Source organism: Trachypithecus francoisi, unplaced genomic scaffold (assembly GCF_009764315.1).
Source record: "Trachypithecus francoisi isolate TF-2019V2 unplaced genomic scaffold, Tfra_2.0 Lachesis_group10, whole genome shotgun sequence".
Lineage (NCBI taxonomy): Eukaryota > Metazoa > Chordata > Mammalia > Primates > Cercopithecidae > Trachypithecus > Trachypithecus francoisi.
In genome coordinates, this window is record NW_022681455.1 from 78,647,832 (window position 1) to 78,659,922 (window position 12,091).

Genomic DNA, 12,091 nt, shown 5'->3' on the forward strand with positions numbered 1-12,091 from the left:
GAAAGAAAAGAAAATGGGGCTAGTGAGAGCACCTACCCCACAGAGTCACAGTGAAGATTAGATGAGATAATGCACTTAACACAATGTCCTGCACATAGTAGGTACTCAATCAACTGAAGTTCTGGTGTACAACCTTAAAGCTTTGCACCATTTATATTCTTTCATAAGGTCCCACCAAGGGCCAAAGGCTCACATGAGCTGCAGAGCTGAGGTCATGATCGTGGGACTTTGGCAAATCCTGTCACCTCTTCGAAAAGGGCTCTTACCAGGTTCAAATGTAGTAATACATACCAAAAGCATCGTCCAGGGCTTGGCACTAGTCATTGTTTTAAGACTGTTGCTATCACTTTTGACTAACATTTATGAGGTATTGTTCCAAGCACTCCATGTGTATTAACCCATTTAATCTTGAGATACCCCTAGGTGGTACTATTATTTTATTATTGTGTTAATCATCATCTCTACTCACAGATATGAAAATGAAGACACATAGAGGTTGATTTGTCTATAGCATGTCCAACAGTAAGTGGCAGAGTTGGGATCTGAACCCAGGCAGTCTGACTCCCAAGCTCCCAGTCTGAACTACCATGCTCTGCTATCTGGTTATTTTAACACGTTTTGCCTGTCTCACCAGGTTGGACAAGGATCAAATAGGACATGGTAGAGTCCAAAATCTGTAGAAAAATTGCAAAATCAGTAATTCAGGCTGGGCACAGTGGCTCATGCCTGTAATGATAGCACTTGGGGAGGCAGAGGCGAGTGGACTGCCTGAGCTCAGGAGTTTGAGAGCAGTCTGGCAACATGGTGAAACCCCATCTCTACTAAAAATACAAAAATTAGCCAGGCATGGTGGCACACGCCTGTAGTCCCAGCTATTTGGGAGGCTGAGGCATGTGAATTGCTTAACCCCAGGAGGCGGAGGTGGTAGTGAGTTGAGCTTGCGCCACCGCACTTCAGCCTGGGCAAGAGTGAGACCCTGTTTCAAAACTAATAATAATAATAATTCAGGCAAACCCCCAAAACGGTCCAAAATTCACCTTGAAAAATCTCTTATTTCATTAATAAAGTAAGCATGGTACTGAATATTACTGTAACTACCTCTGCCAGTCAGGTTTTTTCTCCAGCATCAAAACAGAACGTCGATCCCTCAGTTAAACAACCTAAAAAATACCTATTGGAGAGTTATTTGGTTTGATTGCTTGGCTGGGTGATGATATATTAGCTAAGCATGCGTGGTATAATCCATACCAAGTTAAATGGGCATGTGATGTGTCTCTACTACACCGTGCAGAAATGCTGAACTCTCTCTCCAGAGGAATTACAGTACCAATGAACACTTAAGTATAGCCGCTATCATATGTCAAGCGCTATTCTGTGTGTTTTACATAGATGAGTGGATGAATTTAATCCTGTCAATAGCCCTCAGAGGTCAGTATTGTTGTTATCACCCTCATCTTTCAGATGGGGAAACCGAGGCATGGAATTTCAGGCACTAGCCTGGCATGATCCAGTGGATCTGACCCCAGACCCTCTGGCTCCAGAGTCTGTGCTCCCAGTGGCTGTGCCATGCCATCTCTCCCAAGGATCTCAAGGTGAAGGGTGACTATGACCCCACTGTCCTCCGTCCATGCCCCCAGCCACGTTCCTCTATGATCCAGCTGCTCCGAAGAGCCTGTTGGTCGCTGGGAAGAAATAGTTTCGTTGGATCCTCTCTGAAAGCTAATTCGGCCATTTACTCTCAATTTGTATCGGATGCTGTCGTCTCTCAGATTTCAAAGAAGATGAATGCATGGGTCGAATTGGATTAAAAAGTTTAATTGAATAAGACAGAACCAGACAGCTTGATGGAAGACTTTGATCCAATAAAGGGAGAGGAGAAAGGCGTGCTCCTAATGCCAGGGTGTGATGGGGAGCTGTCTGGACCTTGTCTAGCCCTTCTCATCTGCAGGAAAATCAGTTATGCCAATTATGGGTGAGATTGCCCTGGGGTGGTGTGGGGAAGACTGTTCTGAGGCATTTTCCAGATCATCATGTCCCAAAACAGGCTGACAGCTTGCCTACCTTACTGTTCCATCTCCGCCTCCCAACAAACCCAGTTCTCAGCCTCTGAAACTGAGGGATCTTGCCTTAGACCTCACAAAACCCCTGTATCCTGGCCGTAACGGGAACTCTACAAAAGAGATCTAAAAGAGAGAGAGAGATTGAGAAAGAGACACACACACCCATTAAACCAATGACCTGCAGGGAAGTCCAGCCTGCAGACTTGTCTCATGGACACAGTGTTTTGTTTGCTTCCTAATTAGGAGATTTCTCATTGTAAAATCCACATTTGCGACTTCTCTTTAAATCTTGCTGTTCAAAGTGAGGTCCACAGACCAGTAGCATTGCTACCAACTGGGAGCTTGTCAGAAATGCAAGAACCTTGGGGCCCATCCTAGAGGTTCTGAACCACAATTTGCATTTTAACATTGAAGTTTGAAGGGTTTGCTTTAAAGCAGTGGTTCTCACCCACTGTGTGCACGTCGGAATCACATGAAGAGCTTTTAAAAATCCAGGTGCTAAGCTCACATGCCGTCCTTGAATTCAGAATCTCTGAGGCTGGAACTCAAACTCCCAAGTTACTCCAATGGGAGGCCAAAGTTGAAAATCAATAGATTGGGCTGGGCGCCGTGGCTCACGCCTGTAATCCCAGCACTTTGTGAGGCCAAGGCAGGTGGATCACAAGGTCAGGAGTTCAATACCAGTCTGGCCAAGATGGCGAAACCCCGTCTCTACTAAAAATACAAAAAAAAATTAGGCAGACGCAGTGGCAGGTGCCTGTAATCCCAGCTACTCAGGAGGCTGAGGCAGGAGAATTGCTTGAACCAGAGGGGCGGAGGTTACAGTAAGCTGAGATCACGTGACTGCCCTCCAGCCTAGGCAACAAAGTGAGACTCCATCTCAAAAAGAAAAAAGAAAAGAAAAGAAAGAGAAGAAAAGAAAAAGAAAGAAAGAAAGAAAGAGAGAGAGAGAGAAAGAGAAAGAAAGAAAGAATCAATAGATTAAAATCAGAAAATCTAGGCCAGGTGTGGTGGGTGACTCATGCCTATAATCCCAGGACTTTGGGATGCTGAGGCAGGGGGATCACTTGAGCCCAGGAGTTTGAGACAAGCCTGAGAAACACAGCGAGACCCTCACCTCTACAAGAAATAATAATAATAATAAGTAAACAAAATTAGCCTGGTGTAGTGATGCACACTTGTGGTCCCAGCTATTCCAGAGGCTGAGGTGGGAGGATCACATAAGCCCAGGAGATCAAGGCTGCAGTGAGCCGAGATGGTGCCACTGCACTCCAACCTGGGTAACAGAGCAAGACTCTGTCCCAAAAAATAATAATATAAAAAAATTAGAATATCTGGCAACCCTGGGTTCCTATTTCCATGTGATAAAAGTGGCCAGAGCTGAGGGACTGGGCTTCAATTTCACCTCTCTTTATGCATTTTCATAACCTGCCAGATGCCACGTGCCTATGATCCCTGCTGAATTTATAAGCTTGAAGTCCCTGAAGCTTTTCTCCCTATTGGCCCCTCTCCCTACATTCCCCATCTCCCCTCCTTTTAGGAGGACCATTAGCAAGAGGCAATTTGCAGTTTCTGACTATTGGGGCTCAGAAAATAACATCCCAAAATAAAGGCCTCAGAAGCAAAAGTTTTTTCTGAACTTCTCCTGCCCTCCTGCTCTCAGCCTCATTGTCCTCCAAGGCTAGCCAAAGAAACTAGAATCCCTCTTCCTCAAGCAAGTCTTTTCCCCAAAGCCACCCATAACCCTAAAAATATTATTCTAACTTTCCTTCCACCTTTCTGTGTAAAAACTGGCATAAAGAAATTATCTGACCTACCTTGCTTGACTATAGGTCATAAGACTCCCATTCCAGAGAAGGTCCTGCCCCACGCCCAGAAGGAAGCAACGATTCTCAGGGAGGCCAGGATGAATCTAGACAGGCCTTGCTAGGTGTCCCCTCTCAGTCCATTACAGTTCGATCATATCCTTTTTGTCAAGTCATATCGTATTTCTACATGGCTATCTATATTTTATTGAACCTAAGCATAAAAATGGACAATTCCCCTGTTCCTTTGGATCTTCATTGTGAAGTTTCCTGTGTGTACACGTTAAATAAATTTGCATGCCTTTTTTGTAATCTGCTTTTGCAAGTTGATTTTTCAGCAAAACTTCAGAAAGCCAAGGGGAATCTTACCCCCTTGGACTCTACATAACAAAGTAAACAGGCACCAAGCCTATGACTCAGCAATTCCACTCCAAGGCTGACATCCAAGAGCAAATGAACACACGTGACCACAAGAAGACTTGAACAAGAACATTCATAGCAGCTTTACTCACAAGAGCCCAAACTGGAAATGATCTGAATGACAATCAACAGAAGAAAGGATAAACACACTGTGGTATATCCATTCAGTAAAACACATCTCAGCAAGGAAAAAAACCAAACAAAAACATGGAGGAATCTCAAAAACCTAATGTTGGGGGGGAAGTAGCCAAACACCAAAGCATATGTGTTATGTGACTTTGTTTATATGAAATTATTTTAAAATGCAAAACAAAGGTATGGTGATAGAAATCAGTAGTAGTTGCCTCTGAGGTGGAAAAGCAGAGGTTTAATTGGAAAGGGTCTTGAGAGAACTTTCTGGAGTGATATAAATGTGCTATATATTGATCTGGGTGATGATGACATGAGTGTATACAATTGTCAAAACTCATCAAACTGTACTCTTAAGGTCTGTGTATTTTACTCCATGTAAGTTATACTCAACGAAGGAACAAATGTTACCACTAATTTGTTTTAAGTGTCAAGAGATAGAGTGGGGTAGTGGAATGTGTGTGAGTTTAGGAATTTGAGTCTTGATTCTCACTTTCAACCTGTGAGAGTTCAGGCAAGGGAGGCAAAGAGTCAAGCCTGAAAAAATGGGAATAACATCACTGTGGTAAACACAATTACTTAGCTACCTAAATCCATTCCCAACCCCCTTTCTCCTTTGTGGTCTCTGACTAAAGAGAAATGAAAACAAATATTCACTTTTCCAGCCTCCCTTGCGGCTAGGAGTGACCATATGCCCAAATATTATAATATGTAGACAGACCTCTACAGGACAGGGACAGTTCTGAGAGACATTTTGCATTTCTGATTGAAAATAAATAAAAGGAACAGTTGAAGCTTGTGCCATGCTTCCCTCTCTCCACTTCCTGCATTGAAAACAGACATGGTTGGGTGCAGTGGCTCATGCCTGTAATCCCAGCACTTAGGGAGGCTGAGGCGGGTGGAACACTTGAGGTCAGGGGTTTGAGATCAGCCTGGCTAACATGGTGAAACCCCATCTCTACAAAAATACAAAAATTATCCAGGTGTAGTGGTGTGCACCTGTAATCCCAGATACTCAGGAGGCTGAGGCAGGAGAATCGCTTGAAAGCATCCCTTACTACCCACCACCAAAGATTTCCAGGAGGTGTGAATGATACCATTCTTTGACAAATTCAAAAACCATGTGCCAGGCACATATTAGGTGTTGAATACATGTAACTTCTCTCCTCCAAACACCCCCTCCATATAAAAATATGGACTATTCAACAGCAAAAACATAATGAGTAGAGGTGGGTTTTTAATTAGTGCACAGATAATGTAGCATGTGTACAGCCAGAATTATGTCCCCAAAGATGTCTATATCCTAATCCCCAGAATCTATGAATATATTTTGTTTCATGGTAAGGGAGAATTAAGAATACAGATGGGGCCAGGCCCTGTGGCTCATGCGTATAATCCTAGCACTTTAGGATGCCAAAGCACGTGGATCACCTGAGGTCAGGAGCTTGAGACCAGCCTGGCCAACATGGTGAAACTGTGTCTCTACTAAAAACACAAATATTAGTCGGGCATGGTTGCAGGCACCTGTCATCCCAGCTACCTGGGAGGCTGAAGCAGGAGAATCACTTGAACCCAGGAGGTGGAGGTTGCAGTGAGCCAAGATGGTGCCATTGCATTCCAGCCTGGGCAACAAGCGCAAAACTCCGTCTCAAAAACAAAACAAAAGAATATAGATGGAAATTAAGGTTATTAATCAGCTGACCTTGAGATGGAGGGAACTTTCCTGGACTATCCAGAGGGAGGATCCAGTGTCTGTATCACAATGGTTCATAAATGTGAAGGAGGGAGGCAGAACAGTGATTTCAAAGTGATGCAACATCATAAACAATCAACTGGGCAGTGCTGGCGTTGTGGAGGCAAGAAGACACAAGCTGAGGAATGCAGGTAGCCTCTAGAAGCTGGGAAAGGCAAGAAAACGGATTATCTCCTAGACGCTCCACAAAGAACACAGCCCTGCTGACTCTTGGATTATAGCTCAGGGTGAACTGTTTCAGATTTCTGACCTCCAGAACTGTCAGATAACACATTTGTGTTGTTTTAACCCACTGAGTTTGTGGTCACTGTCACAGCAGCCATAAGAAATTAATGCAACATGATTCGGAGGCTGAAGGAAACACAACAAAACAAATCTTTTCCCAGAAGGATGAAAAAAGTTAAAATATTCCAGCCAGAAAGACATTCTAAATCTTCATCTAGCTAGTGATTACACAGGCATATACATAAGTAAATGTATTATTATATATCAATTTAAAAGTTTAAAAGCTATGGTGAACACAGGTGTACACATATGTAGATTTTCTTTCTTTACTATAGCTGTATTATTACATATCAGTTAAAAAGTTAAAAAGCCATTATGAGCTGGGCAGCGTAGCTCCAGCCTGTAATCCCAGCACTTTGGGAAGTTGAGGTGGGCGGATCACTTAAGGTCAAGAGTTCAAGACCTGCCTGGCCAACATGGTGAAACCCTGTCTCTATTAAAAATACAAAACTTAGCCAGGTGTGGTGGTGCACACCTTTAGTCCCAGCTACTCGGGAGGCTGAGGCAGCAGAATCACTTGAACTCAGGAGACGGAGGTTGCAGTGAGTGGAGATCACGCCACTGCACTCCAGCCTGGGCAACAGAGCGAGCCTCAGTCAGAACAGCGATTATTAAAAAGTCAGGAAACAATAGGTGCTGGTGAGGCTATTGAGAAATAGGAATGCTTTTACACTGTTGGTGGGAGTGTATATTAGTTCAACCATTGTGAAAGACAGTGTGGTGATTCCTCAAGGATCTAGAACCAGAAATACCATTTGACCCAGCAATCCCATTACTGGGTATATACCCAACGGATTATAAATCATTCTACTATAAAGACATATGCACATGTATGTTTATTACAGCACTATTTACAATAGCAAAGACTTGGAACTAACCCAAATGTCCATCAATAATAGACTGGATAAAGAAAATGTGGCACATATACACCATGGAATACTATGTAGCCATAAAAAAGAATGAGATCACATCTTTTGCAGGGACATGGATGAAGCTGGAAACCATCATTCTCAGCAAACTAACACAGGAACAGAAAACCAAACACCGCATGTTCTCACTCGTAAGTGGGAGTTGAACAATAAGAACACATGGACACAGGGAGGGGAACATCACACACCAGGGCCTATTGGGGGGTGAGGGGCAAGGGGAGGGAGAGCATTAGGACAAATACCTAATGCATGCGTGGTTTAAAACCTAGATGATAGGGACAGCAAACCACCATGGCACATGTATACCTACGTAACAAACCTGCACATTCTCCACGTCTCCCAGCACTTAAAATTTTTTTAAAATGTCATTATGAGCTGGGCATAGTGGCTTAAGCCTATAATCCGAGAACTTTGGGAGGCCAAGGCAGGTGGATCACTTGACTTGAGGTCAGGAGTTCGTGACCAACCTACCCAACATAGTGAAATGCCATCTCTACTAAAAATACTACATTAGCTGGATGTGGTGATACACGCCTGTAATTCCAGCTACTTGAGAGGCTGAGGCAAGAGAATTGCTGGAATCTGGGAGGCGAAGGTTGTAGTGAGCTGAGATCGTGCCACTGCACTCCAGCCTAGGCAACAGAGCAAGACTCCATCTTTAAAAAAAAAAAAAAAAAAACCATTATGAATATCATGATAACTTTTCAGACAACCCTCCCCAAGTGTTCAACCTAGTAGAAGCGAGCAAGGTGCCGCTTACAGCAGGGGGTGGCCAAGTTCATCATGAGGTTTACAGGCTTGGGGCAGAAGCCAGCCTCCATCCTCCAACTCCCCTCTCTGTATGCCTCTCATTTCTTGCTTTCCTACAAATTCTTCTAACATCTTTCTAAACCATGTTTCCAGGATTACCGAGGATGACTATACAATTTTGTTTGCCCAACAAAATCCTTATTTGCACCTGTTGTCCCAGTATTACTATTAACAGTGTGTCCCGGTTTGAATGACAAATTACACAACCACCCATCTTGAATAAATTGTTGAAAAAGTAGCACTTGGGGTGAATGTACCCCAAGAAAGAAATCACTGCCTCTACTACACTGCACCTCAATGCTTGAGTTATAGTAAAACAAACAGAAGCAAGAAATCCCATACTCTTTGGGTCTCACCACACTCACCCACTCTGCCCCACTGACCACAATGGCCTCATCAGCATGGGGATGATAAGCTCAGAACGGCCAGGTATGCGGATCTATAAAACCTCACTCACTTCCTGCTCCAGTCACAAACCAAACTGCCCACTCCATCCTCCCTGGGCAAAACCTGGGTGCTTAAAAGCATCACGTGAGACTCATTCAAAGTAATTAACAACCTGTTTGAGGTCATAAACCAGCCCCACCCTCCGGAACTTTCCCCAACCTTGGGTCTTAGATGAAAGGCAGACAAATTTGGTTTCCAATTATCTTTGGACTGAACTTTTTTCTCCAAGTGTTTGAATGATATCCTGCCTCTTTAGCGATCGAAAACACAGTCTTATTTTGTGTTCAACGACTCTAGAGTCCATGTGAAAGTCACCTTATGGGAATGGTCTGGTGAACCTGGCCCAGGGCTGCCCAGTGAGGGCTGGTTTCCAAGTGGCGAGAGGGTGATTTGATTCTGGTCTGTGACTCAATCACCTACTGAGGCTGGAGACACACAACAGCATCTCCACTTGGCTCAGCTGACAGTCAGCATCAGCAACCTAACTTATGGGTGGAGGAGTCTTTGGATGATTCCAGTCTCCAGCCTTCAAATCTTCCAGCTGAGGACCTAGACATCATAAAACAGAGACGATCCATTTCATTGTGCCCTGTCTGAAGTCCTGGTCTGCAGAAACTGTGGCAGATAATATATTATCATTATTTAAGCCACTATGTTCTGGGATAATTTGTTATGCAGCTATTGATAACTAATACATAAAGAACTTAATGATGCCATCTCATGCAGCATCCAGATACAATATTTACAGAGGGACTGTGATGAGTACTGTTTAATGTATGTAATCATCTCTGAACCAATCACTGGATTCAAGGGAAGTCTATACTATGATTGGCCCAGCCAATGGCCAAAGTGGGACACTATAATTGACAGCTTCACCTGCAAGAGAAAGACAGAGAAGGGGGTTCTCCCGAGAGAACAATGCTGGCAGACAAAAACAATATTAAGTACAATGACCTCATTGTGTGGCCATCTCCTACTCCTATCTTTCCTGCTCCTAATAGCTGTAGTAATGTCTTCTGCTGATGCCAAAACTGTTAACCCATTATGATTGAAGATATCTCCACTGCTGGTTCCCATAGATAGCTGTGCTAGAACTTCTGACACCAAGGCCAGTGTTCCATGGAAGCTGGAACCTTCAACCCACTGATGCTTTGAGCTACATTGTTACTTTTCTTTTATGGTTATTTTACTTTATTTTACTCCTGGCCTTAGAAATCAAGTATCATTCTCAATAAGACGTCTGACAGACACTGGGCTGTACCACCAAATCACTCAACTTCTGCTCCAGTTATGGTGTTTGAACCAAACACATGCTCCCCAGTTCCCCTGTTTACTTAGAAAAGTGGTCCTCAGATGGGTTGTGGTGGCTCATGACTGTAATCCCAACACTTTGGGACAAGATGGGACGATTACTTGAGGGCAGGAGTTCAAGACCAGCCTGGGAAACATAGCAAGACCCTGTCTCAACAGAAATTTTAAAAATTAGCCAGGTATGGTGGCACATGACTGTAGTCCAAGCTACTTGGGAGACTGAGGCAGGGGGATCACATGAACCCAGGAGTTAGAGGCTGCAATGAGCTATGATAATATCACTGCACTCCAGTCTAGGCAACAGAGCAAGACCCTGTCTCTAAAGACAAAAAAAAAAAAGTGGTCTCAACCTTGGATGCTCATTACAATTACCTGGGGAGACTTTAGAAACAATCTAATCAAGGTCCCAGCCAAGCCAGATATATTAGATTCTCAAGGGGTGAGGCCTGAGCACTTGTATTTTTTAAAGCTTTCACATAAGATTCCAGAGTTACAGCCAGCATTGAAGCCACTGGTTTGGTGAGGTCTGCCCCTGAATCAATTACACTCCCTGAAGGTCCCGAGGCCACCCTCATGGCAATCACAGTTCCTTCCCTGTCTTCACCAACAGCAAGTTCTATCTATTCTACTGATACAGTTAAGCTTTGTGTCCCTACCCAAATCTCATCTTGAATTGTAGTCCCCACAATCCCCATGTGCCAAGGGAGAGACCAGATGGAGGTAATTGAATCATGGGGGTGGTTCCCCCATGCTATTCCCATGATAGCGAGTGAGTTCTCATGAGACCTTATGGTTTTATAAGGGACTCTTCCCCCTTCGCTCAGGACTTTTCCTTCCTGCCACCTTGTGAAGAAGGTGCCTTGCTTCCCCGTCTCCTTCCATGATTGTAAGTTTCCTGAGGCCTCCCCAGCCATGTTGAACTATGAGTCAATTAAACCTCTTTCCTTTATAAACTACCCAGTCTTGAGCTGTTATTTATAGCAGTATGAAAACAGACTAATACATCTACCTACCAAAGATCTCTGGTTATCTCTCCATTTCAATCCAGCCTCATTGCCATGGCTCAGCACAAACTGCCATCGTAACATCACTTGGCCAGCTACAGTGAAGACCTCCCACTGTTTCCCTCACCCTGCTCCTCCTTCCCTTTCTGCCTCTGTAATGCATCTCCGTAACACCTGCCAGAGTGATCCTTTTAAAACTCAAATTGGGCAATGCCATGTCCTTGCTTAAAAAAAAAATGACTTCCCAGTGGACTTAAAAATCCAGCTCTTTGCCAAGACCGTCAAGGGTCTACATGATCTAATCCCTGCCTCCTCTGCAGCCTCACCGGCTCACCTTCCCCCTTGATTACTATGCTCCAGTCATCTTAGACCAGCCCTACCCAATAGAACTCTGTGATTATGGAAAAGTTCTTGGTCTGCACTTCCAACAAGATAATCTTTAGCCACATGTGCCCATGGAGCACTTGAAATGTGGGTAATGCAAGTAAGCAACAGGATTTTTAATTTTACACAGTTTCTTGTTTAAACTTAAGTAGCCACAAGTGGCTTGTGGCTACTACATTGGGCAACGCAGTACCTAGATTTCAAGCACACCAACTTAATTACTTCCTTAGAGTTTTAGAACAATTTTCTCTGCTTGGAACTGGGCACAAGAGAGAATTGGTTTCCCAAAGGAAAATCATGGGGGAAATTCTCATAAGAGATGACAGAAAGGCAAAAACCATGGGTGTCCACCTGAAGGACAGAAAAATTGGGGAAGTCTCTGACATCCAGTGACAGGAAACGGTGAAGGGACAGCCCAAAATGTTGAGTTCTAGTTAGCGTAGTGCTCAAATGTGACTGCTCTGCAGTGTGAGATGATGAAAAAGCGAGGTAGAGAAATACAAACTGTGTTAGTCCATTTAGTGATGCTATCACAGAATATCTGAGACTGAGTAATTTACAAAGAGGTTGATTTAACTCATAGTTCTGCAGACTGGGAAGTTTAAGGAGCATGGTACCAGCATCTGCTCGGCTTCTGGTGAGGGCTTCATGCTGCTTTCACTTGTGGCAGAAAGTGGAAGGGGAGTGGGTCTATGCAAAGAGGTCACAAGAAAGGAAACAAAGAAGGCCAGACTCTTTCAGTCATGTGCTGTCA